Consider the following 17070-nt stretch of genomic DNA (forward strand, 5'->3'; position numbering starts at 1 on the left):
TGAATACTATGAACAGAATGGGCAGGTAACCTCTCATACTTCATGGAAGGTGGTACTGAAAAACAAAACAATTTTTTGTTCTTTACTTATCAAATTCGAATTCCCACTTATTTGAACTGTGGGGGTCAGATTTTTGTTCTTCCATGATCTGCCCTAGAAAAGTAGAGAACTGCAGTACTGCAAATCACCTGTAGGGGAAATCTTGAGCCTTATTCATTGTGTTATCTGTAAGCTTGGGAAGAAAGCCCCAGTGGGTTTCATGGCAGGACAGTAGCCCCATATGGGACAGCAAGGTGGTGTAATGGATAGCACTGTTGCTTAGCAGCGCCAAGGCCCTGGTTTTAAGCCCAGCCAGGGTACTATCTGCATGGAGTTTGTATGCTCGCCCTGTGTCTGGGTGGGCTTTCTCCAGGCACTCCGGTTTCCTCCTACATTCCAAAACATTTAGACAAGTTAATTTGTTTTCTCCTAAATTGGCCCTAGACTACGATGCACACATGACTATGGTAGGGATTAGAGTGTGAGCTCCTCTGAGGACAGTCAGTGACATGACTGTGTACTCTGTAATGTGCTGCAGAAGATGTCAGTACTATGTAAATACATAATAATAACATGGTAGGACATTAGACTAGGACTATGGTAGGATTAGATTGTGAGCTCCTCTGAGGACAGTCAGTGCCATGACTATGTACTCTGTAAAGTGCTGCAGAAGATATCAGTGCTATATAAATACATAATAATAACATGGTAGGACATTAGACTAGGACTATGGTAGGATTAGATTGTGAGCTCCTCTGAGGACAGTCAGTGACATGACTATGTACTCTGTAAAGTGCTGCAGAAGATGTCAGTGCTATATAAATACATAATAATAACATGGTAGGACATTAGACTAGGACTATGGTAGGGATTAGATTGTGACCTCCTCTGAGGACAGTCAGTGACATGACTATGCACTCTGTAATGTGCTGCAGAAGATGTCAGTGCTGTATAAATACATAATAATAAGGTAGGAGATTAGACTGTGACTATGGTAGGGATTAGATTGTGAGCTCCTCTGAGGACAGCCAGTGACATGACTATGTACTCTGTAATGTGCTGCAGAAGATGTCAGTGCTGTATAAATACATAATAATAAGGTAGGAGATTAGACTGTGACTATGGTAGGATTAGTGTGTGAGCTCCTCTGAGGACAGTCAGTGAAAAAGTATTTATATAACGCCGACATCTTCCACAGCGCTGTACAGCGTATATAGTCTTGTCTCTAAACTTTCCCTCAAAGGAGCTCACAATCTAATCCCTACCATAGTCATATGTCTATGTATGTATCGTTTAGTGTGTGTATCGTAGTCTAGAGACTATTTAGGGGGAAGCCAATTAACTTATCTTAATGTTTTTGGGATATGGGAGGAAACCAGAGTGCCTGGAGGAAACCCACACAGACACAAAGAGAACATACCAACTCTGTGCATATAGTGCCCTGGCTAGATTCGAACCCAGCCATGCAAGGCAAGATTCCCTATGGGGTTTCCCTGGGTGGCGGAACTACAAATCATAGGCCCGCCCCTTTAATAAACTGGCTCCTAACACTTTAAATAGCCAAAGAATTGTCATGAAAGATTGAATGAGAAGCTGTCTTGCACTCATATTTAATGCAAATTGCATGCAGCGTGGCATTGGGTCAATTCAAATTGTCAGGAAGTGTGTCATTTGGCCCAATCGAAATTTGCATAAGAACTGCATGCAAACTGAAATGATCAGCAGCTCATTGACCCATTTCTTATTGTTTGGCGACCTTCCTGCCCACCCCACTCTCTACCCCCTTTTATCCCATGAATCGTCCCTCCCCTTACCTCAGAGGCCCCAAAGATGAGGCTCCTAAAGTGGACCTGAACTCTTGCACAGGACAGAAGGAAAGCAGAGAAATGCACCCTGTGTGTATTTAGAGAGTTTAGTGTGTCTATTTCCCCCTCATCTGTGTCTAATCGTAAGATGTACTTTGATCTCTCCCATGTCACATGACTGCCACGATACAAAAAAAACAACAACAAAAAAAACTTTTAACCACCTGAGGACCACAGTGGTAAACCCCCCTAAAGACCAGGCTCATTTTCTCTAAAATGGCCACTGCAGCTTTAAGGCCAAGCTGCAGGGCTGTACATGTCAGCACACAAGTTATTCCCTCCCCCCCCTTTTCCCCCCACCAACAGAGCTCTCTGTTGGTGGGGTCTGATCGCCCCCAAGTTGTTTATTTTTTTTTGTAAATATTTATGTTGGTTTTTTTTACAGTACCGTGGAGCGGTCTTCAGGTACTTAACCCTCTGGGTGATACAATTGCATCGCCCAGGAGGGGGTGCAGCACCTTTTTAAAAAAAAAATTTTTAAATCATGTAGCGAGCCCTGGGCTTGCTACATGATAGCCGCAGCACAGCGGCATCCCCCCACCCACTCCAATCGCCTTCAGCGATCAGAGTAAGCAGGAAATCCCGTTCAAAACGGGATTTCCTGCTGGGCTTCCCCGGTCACCATGGCGACGGGGCGGGATGACGTCACCGTCGTCATGGATGTCGTGACGTCAGAGGGAGTCCCGATCCACCCCTCAGTGCCTGGCACTGATTGGCTAGGCTGCGCAGGTGTTCCGGGGGGGGGGGGGGGGCAGGGGCTGCACGGCGGGTAGCGGCGGATCGGCGGCGGCGATCGGAAGTTACACGCAGCTAGCAAAGTGCTAGCTGCGTGTAACAAAAAAAAAAATTATGCAAATCGGCCCACCAGGGCCTGAGAACTCCTCCTGCGCGATATACCCCGAGCTCAGCTCGGGATTATCGCCCAGGAGGTTAAACAGATATCAAAGTTTATTGAAAAATATCATAATCAACCACATAAAACCCCCTTATCCCCCATAAAAAACGATACAAGGCCGTGTATTGGCTTGGCTAACTGCAATTTCACCTAAGAAACAAGGACTGTAACCTTAGAGGATAACCCCACCATAGATCAGAGAGTTCCAAGGTTCTAGGGAAAGATCATCCCTTAGTTTGCTAATTAGGCCACAGGTCTATGTGTTCCCCCACTAGTGCATGGCCTGCGCTTCACCGTTCCTGTAATTGGTACCAAGGTAATTCCTAGTGTAGTCACTATATGGGGGAAACTCGCCAGAGCATTAAGCTGTGCAGCCAAAACAATTTTTGAGCAAATCTTCCGCACATCAAACAGTAATGATTGACTCTCTCCAGTGGTTAGTATATCAGATGATTGGAGGATCAATATTCCAGCTGTACAGCAGAGTGATATTGAATTCACATCCCACCGGCGGGCACAAGCACTGCGCCATCAACACACTGGTATAGTTGTCAGGCTTATCACATGCACAGAGGCGCTATTCATGCTACTGACGAGCTACTGTTTGTCCCCTATCTTATTGCCTGATGAAGCGGGCTGTGCCTGCGAAACGCGTTGCATCTTTTGGGGTACCAATAATACATTTATTTGTTTAATTCAGACAGTATTTTGAGGCTGCTTTCCGGAGGCAAGTCCACCACTGCCTCCCAGCTAATTTAAAAAAAAATGTTATTACCTTTTATCCTGCTGGCGCCTCTGTTCTCTTACGATATTATCACATGCAGAGTTGGTATCACACAACTGCCCAGACGGGCTCTCACCACCGCTGGGTTAAGTTGGAATGTCCTCCACACTCCGCTACCGCCGATATCCGGATCTCCACATCAGCCCCCATACAGTCCACATAAGCTGGTATTGCGCACACACAGGGAAGGCTTTCGGCAATGGTGCAGGTGTCATATCAGAATGGGCAGCCCGGAAGCAGCCTTCCTCACTGAGTATGACGCATGCTGGTTCCGGGGATGGAGGTGTAATATCAGATGGTGCAGCCCAGAAGCTCACTTCCTCACTGAGTATGACGCATGCTGGTTCACGGGCTGGAGGTGTAATATCAGATAGGGCAGCCCGGAAGCTCCCTTCCTCACTGAGTATCACGCATGCTGGTTCCTGGGCTGGAGGTGTACTATCAGATAGTGCAGCCCGGAAGCTCCCTTCCCCACTGAGCATCACGCATGCTGGTTCTGGGGCTGGAGGTGTAATATCAGAATGGGCAGCCCGGAAGCTCCCTTCCTCACTGAGTATCGCGCATGCTGGTTCCGGGGCTGGAGGTGTAATATCAGATTGGGCAGCCCGGAAGCTCCCTTCCTCACTGAGTATCACGCCTGCTGGTTCTGGGGCTGGAGGTGTAATATCAGATAGTGCAGCCCGGAAGCTCCCTTCCTCACTGAGTATCACGCATGCTGGTTCCGGGGCTGGAGGTGTAATATCAGATTGGGCAGCCCGGAAGCTCCCTTCCTCACTGAGTATCACGCCTGCTGGTTCAGGGGCTGGAGGTGTAATATCAGATAGTGCAGCCCGGAAGCTCCTTTCCTCACTGAGTATCACGCATGCTGGTTCCGGGGCTGGAGGTGTAATATCAGAATGGGCAGCCCGGAAGCAGCCTTCCTCACTGAGCATCACGCATGCTGGTTCCGGGGCTGGAGGTGTAATATCAGAATGGGCAGCCCAGAAGCTCCCTTCCTCACTGAGTATCACGCATGCTGGTTCCAGGGCTGGAGGTGTAATATCAGAATGGGCAGCCCAGAAGCTCCCTTCCTCACTGAGTATCACGCATGCTGGTTCCGGGGCTGGAGGTGTAATATCAGATTGGGCAGCCCGGAAGCTCCCTTCCTCACTGAGTATCACGCATGCTGGTTCCTGGGCTGGAGGTGTACTATCAGATAGTGCAGCCCGGAAGCTCCCTTCCTCACTGAGTATCACGCATGCTGGTTCCGGGGCTGGAGGTGTAATATCAGATTGGGCAGCCCGGAAGCTCCCTTCCTCACTGAGTATCACGCATGCTGGTTCCGGGGCTGGAGGTGTAATATCAGATTGGGCAGACCGGAAGCTCCCTTCCTCACTGAGTATCACGCATGCTGGTTCCGGGGCTGGAGGTGTAATATCAGATAGTGCAGCCCCGGAAGCTCCCTTCCTCACTGAGTATCAGGCATGCTCAGTAGGAAGTTAGATGGAATTTTCCTGAAATATCTCCGCTTCCGCAGCACGTACACGTCCGAAATTTTCAGGGTAGGGAGGGGACCCCCAGATCTAGCTCTGTGCTGAATTGCAGCCCCCAAGCTCTGCTGATTCCCGAGATAGGTTTGCTGTAATCAGTCTCGGGAACCAGCGAGGCTCGGGGGCTGCAATTCTGCACAGAGCTAGATCTGGGGGTCACCTCCCTACCCTGAAAGTTTCAGGAGTGTACGTGCTGCGGAAGCAGAGATATTTAGGCCGTTTTACGTGGCTGCACAATTTAATGGGGCGCAGGCTCCTACTGCGCATGCGGGGATCCCCAATATGCGGGGCTGCCCATTCTGACACTACACCGGCGGGGCACTGGATGTAAAACGCTGATCAGCATGGAGTCATCAGCCGCTTCGCGCGTCCGTGTCACGTGACATGTTTCGCTCGGCTGTCCCAAGCTTTTTCAAACGTGAACTGGGATTGGCTATTGCTTCCTGTATTTAAAGTCACATGGGTGGTGTTTCAGCCATTCACAAATTAGGTAGAATCTTCCTAGCGTCTAAACTGTCCAATCAGTGCCAGACCCTGACTTTTATTCCTAAGCTAAATCAATGCTTTTCACGAGTGCATCTCATCACAGTTAGTGTTTGAAGAGAAACTCCTACCAAGAATTGAACTTAATCCCAATCAGTAGCTGATACCCCCTTTTACACGAGAAATCTATTCCTTTTCACAAACAGACCATCAAGGAGAGCTGTTATATTGTGGTGAAACCCCTCCCACAAGAAGCTCTGAGTACTGAGGTACTTCTGGCAGTTTCCTGTCTGTGAACCTTGTTGCATTGTGGGAAATTGCTGTTAACAGCTGTTTCCAACTGCTAAAAAAGCATGCAGCAGCTACATCACCTGCCAGCAGTAAAAATGTCACCATGTGATAAATGTCAGAATATAAATCAGGGATTTAAAAGATTTTACAATGAGCAAACACTGACTAAATCATTTATACATAATTATTGTAAAAATGAAGCACTTTTTTATTACATTATTTTCAGTGGAGTTCCTCTTTAAAGAAACACCAATGTATCTGTCTGACTAGATGTCCTTAAAAAGCATATAATGTCACATTGTCTGCCAGCCATGAGTATAAGCATTTTTATTCGTTATGTACTAGTGGACCAAATGTTTATGCTTTAGGACTCAAGCAACAACACACGGCTTTTGAATGCAACTATATGCGACTGCGATCCTGACCATTATATACGCCTAAGAACCAGTGTTGGGCGAACACCTAGATGTTCGGGTTCGAGAATGTTCGCCGAACATCGCCGCGATGTTCGGGTGTTCGCGCCGAACTCCGAACATAATGGAAGTCAATGGGGACCCGAACTTTCATGCTTTGTAAAGCTTCCTTACATGCTACATACCCCAAATTAGCAGGGTATGTGCACCTTGGGAGTGGGTACAAGAGGGGAAAAAATATTTGAAAAAGAGCTTATAGTTTTTGAGAAAATTGATTGTAAAGTTTCAAAAGGAAAAACTGTCTTTTAAATGCTGAAAATGTCATGTTTCTTTGCACAGGTAACATGCTTTTTACCGCCATGCAGTCATAAATGTAATAAAGAGAAGAGGTTCCATAAACAGGGACCGGTAACGCTAACCCAGCAGCAGCAGCAGCAGCAGCACACGTGATGGAACAGGAGGAGGAGGCGCAGGAGGAGAAGGCCATGCTTTTTGAGACACAACAACCCAGGCCTTGCATGAGGACAAGAAGCGTGCGGATAGCATGCTTTGTACCGCCATGCAGTCATAAATGTAATACAGATGAGAGGTTCAATAAACAGGGACCGGTAACGCTAACCCAGCAGCAGCAGCAGCAGCACACGTGATGGAACAGGAGGAGGCGCAGGAGGAGAAGGCCACGCTTTGAGACACAACAACCCAGGCCTTGCATGAGGACAAGAAGCGTGCGGATAGCATGCTTTTTACCGCCATGCAGTCATAAATGTAATAAAGAGAAGAGGTTCCATAAACAGGGACCGGTAACGCTAACCCAGCAGCAGCAGCACACGTGATGGAACAGGAGGAGGCGCAGGAGGAGAAGGCCACGCTTTGAGACACAACAACCCAGGCCTTGCATGAGGACAAGAAGCGTGCGGATAGCATGCTTTTTACCACCATGCAGTCATAAATGTAATAAAGAGAAGAGGTTCCATAAACAGGGACCGGTAACGCTAACCCAGCAGCAGCACACGTGATGGAACAGGAGAAGGCGCAGGAGGAGAAGGCCACGCTTTTTGAGACACAACAACCCAGGCCTTGCATGAGGACAAGAAGCGTGCGGATAGCATGCTTTGTACCGCCATGCAGTCATAAATGTAATACAGATGAGAGGTTCAATAAACAGGGACCGGTAACGCTAACCCAGCAGCAGCAGCACACGTGATGGAACAGGAGGAGGCGCAGGAGGAGAAGGCCACGCTTTGAGACACAACAACCCAGGCCTTGCATGAGGACAAGAAGCGTGCGGATAGCATGCTTTTTACCGCCATGCAGTCATAAATGTAATAAAGAGAAGAGGTTCCATAAACAGGGAGTGGTAACGCTAACCCAGCAGCAGCAGCAGCAGCACACGTGATGGAACAGGAGGAGGCGCAGGAGGAGAAGGCCACGCTTTGAGACACAACAACTCAGGCCTTGCATGAGGACAAGAAGCGTGCCGATAGCATGCTTTTTACCGCCATGCAGTCATAAATGTAATAAAGAGAAGAGGTTCCATAAACAGGGACCGGTAACGCTAACCCAGAAGCAGCAGCAGCACACGTGATGGAACAGGAGGAGGCCCAGGAGGAGAAGGCCACGCTTTTTGAGACACAACAACCCAGGCCTTGCATGAGGACAAGAAGCGTGCGGATAGCATGCATTGTACCGCCATGCAGTCATAAATGTAATACAGATGAGAGGTTCAATAAACAGGGACCGGTAATGCTAACCCAGCAGCAGCAGCAGCAGCACACGTGATGGAACAGGAGGAGGCGCAGGAGGAGAAGGCCACGCTTTGAGACACAACAACCCAGGCCTTGCATGAGGACAAAAAGCGTGCGGATATAGCAATGCTTTTTGCCGCCATGCAGTCATAAGTGTAATACAGATGAGAGGTTCCATAAACAGGGACCGGCAACGCTAACCCAGCAGCAGCAGCACACGTGATGGAACAGGAGGAGGCGCAGGAGGAGAAGGCCATGCTTTTTGAGACACAACAACCCAGGCCTTGCATGAGGACAAAAAGCGTGCGGATATAGCAGCAATGCTTTTTGCCGCCATGCAGTCATAAATGTAATACAGATGAGAGGTTCAATAAACAGGGGCCGGTAACGCTAACCCAGCAGCAGCAGCAGCAGCACACGTGATGGAACAGGAGGAGGCGCAGGAGGAGAAGGCCACGCTTTGAGACACAACAACCCAGGCCTTGCATGAGGACAAAAAGCGTGCGGATATAGCAATGCTTTTTGCCGCCATGCAGTCATAAGTGTAATACAGATGAGAGGTTCCATAAACAGGGACCGGCAACGCTAACCCAGCAGCAGCAGCACACGTGATGGAACAGGAGCAGGTGCAGGAGGAGAAGGCCATGCTTTTTGAGACACAACAACCCAGGCCTTGCATGAGGACAAGAAGCGTGCGGATAGCATGCTTTGTACCGCCATGCAGTCATAAATGTAATACAGATGAGAGGTTCAATAAACAGGGACCGGTAACGTTAACCCAGCAGCAGCAGCAGCAGCACACGTGATGGAACAGGAGGAGGCGCAGGAGGAGAAGGCCACGCTTTGAGACACAACAACCCAGGCCTTGCATGAGGACAAAAAGCATGCGGATATAGCAATGCTTTTTGCCGCCATGCAGTCATAAGTGTAATACAGATGAGAGGTTCCATAAACAGGGACCGGCAACGCTAACCCAGCAGCAGCAGCACACGTGATAGAACAGGAGCAGGCGCAGGAGGAGAAGGCCATGCTTTTTGAGACACAACAACCCAGGCCTTGCATGAGGACAAAAAGCGTGCGGATATAGCAGCAATGCTTTTTGCCGCCATGCAGTCATAAATGTAATACAGATGAGAGGTTCAATAAACAGGGACCGGAAACGCTAAACCATCCCAGATGTTCATTGGTCATGTTACTTGGTTGGGGTCCTGGAGTGTTGCGTAGAGTGTTCCAATCCAGGATTGATTCATTTTAATTTGAGTCAGACGGTCTGCATTTTCTGTGGAGAGGCGGATACGCCGATCTGTGACGATGCCTCCGGCAGCACTGAAACAGCGTTCCGACATAACGCTGGCTGCCGGGCAAGCCAGCACCTCTATTGCGTACATTGCCAGTTCGTGCCAGGTGTCTAGCTTCGATACCCAATAGTTGAAGGGTGCAGATGGATTGTTAGACACAGCTACGCCATCTGACATGTAGTCCTTGACCATCTTCTCCAGGCGATCGGTGTTGGAGGTGGATCTGCACGCTTGCTGTTCTGTGGGCTGCTGCTGCATGGGTGTCAGAAAATTTTCCCACTCCAAGGACACTGCCGATACCATTCCCTTTTGGGCACTAGCTGCGGCTTGTGTTGTTTGCTGCCCTCCTGGTCGTCCTGGGTTTGCGGAAGTCAGTCTGTCGGCGTACAACTGGCTAGAGGAGGGGGAGGATGTCAATCTCCTCTCTAAAGTCTCCACAAGGGCCTGCTGGTATTCTTCCATTTTGACCCGTCTGACTCTTTCTTCAAGCAGTTTTGGAACATTGTGTTTGTACCGTGGATCCAGAAGGGTATAAACCCAGTAATTGGTGTTGTCCAGAATGCGCACAATGCGTGGGTCGCGTTCAATGCAGTCTAGCATGAATTGAGCCATGTGTGCCAGAGTCCTACCAGAATTCTCATCATCCTCTTGTGAGCGTTGTGATAGTTGTTGTGATGCATCATAGTCGTCACCTTCTTCCTGGTCTGCTTCTGCTGACCATTCGCGCTGAATTGTGGAAGTCCAACGTGCACCGCTCTGGCCCTCGTCAGTGGTGGCAGGAAATTCCTGCTCCAACTCCAGCTGTTCCTCCTCCTCTTCTTCGTCATAGCTGCTGGGGCCAGCGTTTCCTGAGGCGGATGGCCTGATGTTGGTACCATCACGCTGATTGTTTTCTCCTTCAGATTCCCCCAGTTGCATCATGACAGCTGTTTCCTTGATTTTCAACATTGACCTCTTCAGTAAACACAGCAGTGGTATGGTAATGCTGACTGAAGAGTTGTCACTGTTCACAAGCAACGTGGATTGCTCAAAATTTTGGAGGACTTGGCAGAGGTCCAACATGTTGGCCCAATCAGATCCACAGAAGCTTGGCAGCTGGCCGGATGCGCCTCGGTACTGCGCCGTCATGTACTGGACCACTGCACTCTTCTGCTCGCAAAAACGGGCTAGCATGTGCAGCGTAGAATTCCAGCGCGTAGGGACATCACACAGCAAGCGATGGTGGGGGAGATTGAAGCGCTCCTGCATCTTGGCGAGTGCCCCCGAAGCAGTACTGGAATTTCTGCAATGTTTGGCCACTCGTCGCACCTTCAACAGAAGATCGGCCACGCCTGGGTATGTCCTCAGGAACCGCTGAACTACTAGGTTCATCACGTGCGCCAGGCAAGGGATGTGTGTCAGCTTAGCCATCCTTAAAGCGCGAATGAGATTACTCCCATTGTCACACACAACCATGCCCGGTTTCAGGTCCAGCGGTGCCAGCCACAAATCCGTCTGTTCCTTTATTCCCCTCCAAATTTCCTCCCCTGTGTGCTGCTTATCCCCAAGGCAGATCAGCTTCAGCAACGCTTGCTGACGCATGCCAACAGCTGTGCTGCACTGCTTCCACGATCCTACTGCTGCTGGGTTAGCGTTTCCGGATGAGGTACAGCTTAGAGATGCGTTGGAGGAGAAGGAGTCAGAGAGGTAGGTGCTGCTGTTGTTATCCAGTGGGAGGAACGGCGGTGCAGCTGTTTGCGGCGTGGGCAACACCCGCGCCGTAGCAGGTGAGGAATAGCTGCCAGGCTCCACAAGGTTCACCCAGTGCGCGGTAAGGGAGATGTATCGACCCTGGCCGAACGCACTCGTCCAGGTGTCAGTGGTGAGGTGAACCTTGCAGGCAACGGCATTCTTCAAGCTTCGGGTTATTTTGCTGACCACGTGCTCATGCAACTCAGGTACTTCAGAGCGCGCAAAGTGGTAGCGGCTGGGAACCACGTAACGTGGGATGGCCACTGACATCATGCCCTTGAAGCTGTTTGTCTCCACCACTCGATATGGCAGCATTTCGCAGGCCAGAAGCTTGGCTATGCTGGCTGTTACTGCCACGGCCCGGGGGTCATTTGCTGGCAATTTCCTCTTGCGCTCAAACATCTCTGAGACAGACAACTGAACCGTAGGGCTGCACACTGAAGGGCTGTTGGTTGTTGTGTTTGATGAAGACTGGGAGACCTCAAGAGCACTACTCCGGAAAGTGACAGTGTCAGCGTCGTCTGATGTTTGTGAATGTTGTGAACCACGCAATGGCTGGGCTACTGCTGCTGCTGAGGCGGGTCTGGTGGTGAGTCTGGTGAACCCAAGGGAGGCAGTGTTGCTGGTACCCTGTCCTGTCGAGTTTGCCCACAGAGTGGGATGTTTGGATAGCATGTGGCGGCTCATGCTGGTGGTGGAGAGGTTGTTAATACTTTTCCCCCTGCTCAGGCGGGTCTTGCACACCTTGCAAATCGCCATGGTAACATCCTCAGTGCAGTCTTCAAAGAAAGCCCAGACCTGCCTTGCTGGCGATTTCTGTTTGCGCCTCTTTTGCCTCTCACTTGAACTTCCACGCTTGTGGTGCCTGAAATTGCGCGCCGCCTACCTTGTGGCACAAGGCGAACTCGTGCAGCAGTGGGTTCTTCAACAGACTCATCTGTGCTGCTGCTACGACGGCGATGTTCTCGTTCACAAACAAAATCTGGGTCTCTGTCCACATTGTCCATACCCTCCTCTTCCATCTCCTCAAACTCGTCATATGTCATTGTGGGCCGCCGCCATGGAGTAGAGCTCCCCAGAACAACCTCTGCGCAGCTCACTCCAACGTCGTCTTCCAGATCTTCTCAGCCGACCTCCTGCAATTGCAACCCCTCCTGCCCAACTTGCTCTGGGATTTGGGTTTCAAAGTCCTCGGACTCGCCTTGTTGTATTTCAGTGCCCGGTGCATTTCCCACAGTTAATGGTTGTGAATCCGGGCACAACATTTCTGGCTGTTCCTCCATTGACCTTTCAAAGGTGGAAGTTTGTTGGGCTGGGAATAGCTCCTGCGAATACCCCATTGTGTCCTGAGGTAATTCATCGGACTGGTTATCTGGCAGTTGTGTGCGTGGTGTCGCTGCCGGTTGTGTCAGCTTTGTGCCCACTGGCTCCTTGTAACTGGCTGAGGACTCGGACCTCGTGCGTGATGTGCTGGTGCTGCTTAACCCACTGCTGGACGCTTGAGAGGTCATCCAAGTAATTATCTGGTCCTGTTCTTTTGGATCTGTGAGGGTTGTTGTCCTGGACAACATGGGCGGTATTGAGTGGGTTTTCTTGGGTGCCCCCCTGTGGCCTGTACGTGAACCGTCAGGGGAAACACCTCTTCCCTTGCCCCTCCCTCTTTCACCGGATTTCTTCCTCATTTCACTTATCCTTAAAGTACACGCTGACTGGCAGCAGTACAGTGGCAGTACAGAAATGCTATACAGTGGTGGGTGAGCGGTGTACCACTATTGCCAGCAGCGACACAGAGCACAATGCTATACAGTGGCGGGTGAGTGGTGTACTACTGTTCCCAGCAGACACAGAGTGGCAGTAAACACAATGCTATATAGTGTGGCTGAGCCGTGTACACACAGTGGCAGTAAACAATGCTATATAGTCTGGCTGAGCCGTGTACACAGAGTGGCAGTACACACAATGCTATATAGTCTGGCTGAGCGGTGTACACACAGTGGCAGTACACACAATGCTATATAGTCTGGCTGAGCGGTGTACACACAGTGGCAGTACACACAATGCTATATAGTCTGGCTGAGCGGTGTACACAGAGTAGCAGTAAACAATGCTATATAGTCTGGCTGAGCGGTGTACACAATGCTATATAGTCTGGCTGAGCGGTGTATACAGAGTGGCAGTAAACAATGCTATATAGTCTGGCTGAGCGGTGTACACAGAGTGGCAGTACACACAATGCTATATAGTCTGGCTGAGCGGTGTACACACAGTGGCAGTACACACAATGCTATATAGTCTGGCTGAGCGGTGTACACACAGTGGCAGTAAACAATGCTATATAGTCTGGCTGAGCGGTGTACACACAGTGGCAGTACACACAATGCTATATAGTCTGGCTGAGCGGTGTACACAGAGTGGCAGTACACACAATGCTATATAGTCCTCTAGATTGTAAGCCTTTGGGCAGGGTCCTCCTCCTTTTGTGTCCTACCTGATCTGGCACCTCCATTACTGTGAACCCATGCTATGCATCTGAGTGAACATAACTTGCCTAATCTCCATGCTTCATCCAGTGACTGACTAAGCATTACCTTGTACTAATACTGTGCTGTGTGATCTGGTTTTCTTGTATTCCTGTATTGTCATATTGCTGTATGTCACCCCTAAATATTGTCTGTAACCTAAATTAATGTTCAGCGCTGCGTAATATGTTGGCGCTTTATAAATACAATAAATAAATAAATAAATAGTCTGGCTGAGTGGTGTACACAGAGTGGCAGTACACACAATGCTATATAGTCTGGCTGAGCGGTGTACACAGAGTGGCAGTACACACAATGCTATATAGTCTGGCTGAGCGGTGTACACAGAGTGGCAGTACACACAATGCTATATAGTCTGGCTGAGCGGTGTACACACAGTGGCAGTACACACAATGCTATATAGTCTGGCTGAGCGGTGTACACACAGTGGCAGTACACACAATGCTATATAGTCTGGCTGAGCGGTGTACACAGAGTGGCAGTAAACAATGCTATATAGTCTGGCTGAGCGGTGTACACAATGCTATATAGTCTGGCTGAGCGGTGTACACAGAGTGGCAGTACACACAATGCTATATAGTCTGGCTGAGCGGTGTACACAGAGTGGCAGTACACACAATGCTATATAGTCTGGCTGAGCGGTGTACACAGAGTGGCAGTACACACAATGCTATATAGTCTGGCTGAGCGGTGTACACAGAGTGGCAGTACACACAATGCTATATAGTCTGGCTGAGCGGTGTACACACAGTGGCAGTAAACAATGCTATATATAGCGTGGCTGAGCGAGGTACACAGTGGCAGTACACACAATGCTATATAGTGTGGCTGAGCGAGCGGTGTACTACTGTTCCCAGCAGCGACACACAATGACTGGGGGGACCCTGGCTAGCGTGGCTGGAGCGCGAACTACCCTGCCTGCCTACCCAAAGCTAAACCCACAGACAAATGGCGGAGATATGACGTGGTTCCGGTATTTATTTACCCGAACCACGTGACCGTTCGGCCAATCAGAGCGCGTTCGGGCCGAACCACGTGACCCGTTCGGCCAATCAGAGCGCGTTCGGGGTCCGAACCACGTGACCCGTTCGGCCAATCACAGCGCTAGCCGAACGTTCGGGGAACGTTCGGCCATGCGCTCTTAGTTCGGCCATGTGGCCGAACGGTTTGGCCGAGCACCATCAGGTGTTCGGCCGAACTCGAACATCACCCGAACAGGGTGATGTTCTGCAGAACCCGAACAGTGGCGAACACTGTTCGCCCAACACTAAGAACCACAGCCGCACACACCAAGTCATCATTCTTTCCACATCTACCATGTCATTTGCTTATTATGCCACATGACTATTTTACAGTCCCATGTCAAGGAATTGTAGGTTTTAATGCACTAGATGAGTGACTAGACACGTAGCTTAATTTTTATGCCCAAACCAAAGATATGGTACAACAGTGACCCACATGACCAAAGGCCTGCCCGGCTACTGGATACCACACTGCAGCAGGCCATTGGTCCACAGGGTCACATCAGTTGCACTCTAAGGGGGCAGAAAAGGAACAAGCAATAGATCAGTATTTAGACCCCTGGGTGACAATGTATGCAATCTGAAGATCCACTTGATTTCCATTTGTTGTAGTGATCTCCTATAGTAACTCCCCCCCCTCCCCCCCCCCCCTCCCCCCAGAGGATAGATTCATTTTTTAAAATCCTTTGAATGTAAACTTGTCTGGATCACTAGCATGGAATTTTTGAAAATGTTCAACCTAAGGTGTTCCAATAGTGGCATTTTTTATATTACTAACGTGCTCCTGGATGCTTGCAGTGGCATAGCTGAGCTGCTGTGGGCCCCAGTGCAAGTTTTGTATTGGGGCCCCACAAGCATGCTATACATAACTACTGATACGGCAAACCAATCAAGGACAACCACAGTGTCAGAGGTGCAAGAAGGGGATGGGGAACAGCTTGTTAATGATCACTACTATTCATATCATCTATATAAGTTAATATTATCAACACAGGACCATTAAAGAGCTAATACTGTAGTTGAGGGAGGGCCCCATGGGGCCCCTCTGGCCCAAGGGCCCCGATGTGGTTGCTACCTCTGAACCCCCTATTGCTACGCCACTGGAATGCGTTTCCTTTAGGGGAGGCATCGTCCCTCCCACATATTTAAGTCTACAAGGACATGTAATCATCTATAGGACGAATTTGGTGTTGCAATTAATGAATGACTGCACACCAAACTCATGCCTTGAATCAGCATCAGTGAACATGTCAGTTCTCTCAACTAGATGGCACAAGCTGCAACTTGAACATGGGTACATACTCTTAGGGTGTTGAGACGCTCCTAGCCACATACTTGCTACCACCGACGAACTAGGCTGGTAAACTGATCGTAGCAGAAGGTCCCGTAAATTTGAGGCCCTTCTGGCTGTCATTTTAAGGTATTCACCTACCAGTCGAGAAATTGTGGGGTCCAGTTGCAGGATGTGCCAATGTCGAGACAAAATGCCTCTTAATTGACTCCAGTGGGTGCCATACCTTGTAATTAGCCGGACAGAGTCATCCGATTTCTGAAATATACGTTTGTTTTTGCGTATTAACAAGTTGATCCTAAGGCGTTAGTTCAGCCCTTGTCTTTGCCTCTTGCAACACATTGTCCTCATATCCCCAGTCCTGAAATCTACCTGTCATAGCTTTGGATTCACTGACAAAATCACTTTCTTTGGAACAGTTCCTGCGTATGCGCAGAAATTGACCAGTAGGTATACCCCGAATCTGCACCTGGGGATGAAAGCTTGAGGTGTCCAATTACATATTGCCAGCTGTCGGCTTTCTAAACGTGCATGTTGAAATGCCTAAATCATCCTTTTTGATCAACAGGTCAAGCAAGCTAATTTGATTGTCATTGACAATATGAGTTATGAGGGGTACACACGATGCGATTTCCCACTCAAGCTGCGGAATCGATCAATTATTTCCGACATGTTTTGATCGATACAGCCGTCAATTTTGCATACTTAACATTAGAAAATCAACGGCTGTATCGATCAAGACCCGATCGAACATGTTGGAAATAATCGATGGACCAGTCGATCGAGCGGGAAATCGCATCATGTGTACCCAGCATTAGGGATATATTCCTGTCGTTCATGTTGAGGTGATCCAGAAATACCGCCAGTTCACCCCTTGTACCCCGCTAGACCAGGAAGACGTCATCGATGTAACAAATCCAGAAAGCGGTATGCACCCCAAATGCTGCATTCACATACACCTCACTCCGTTCCCAGAGTCTGAGGTGCAAGCGAGCATATGAAGGGGCGCATGCAGCTCCCATTGACGTCCCCCTGATCTGGCGGTAGAATGATCCCCCAAATTTAAAACAATTCCAAATTAGAACCATCTCGACTTGAGATGTTTCTAACTCTGAATTGTTTTAATTTGGAGGATCATTCTACC

This window comes from Hyperolius riggenbachi, chromosome 9 (genome assembly GCF_040937935.1).
Source record: "Hyperolius riggenbachi isolate aHypRig1 chromosome 9, aHypRig1.pri, whole genome shotgun sequence".
In the NCBI taxonomy this organism is placed as follows: Eukaryota; Metazoa; Chordata; class Amphibia; order Anura; family Hyperoliidae; genus Hyperolius; species Hyperolius riggenbachi.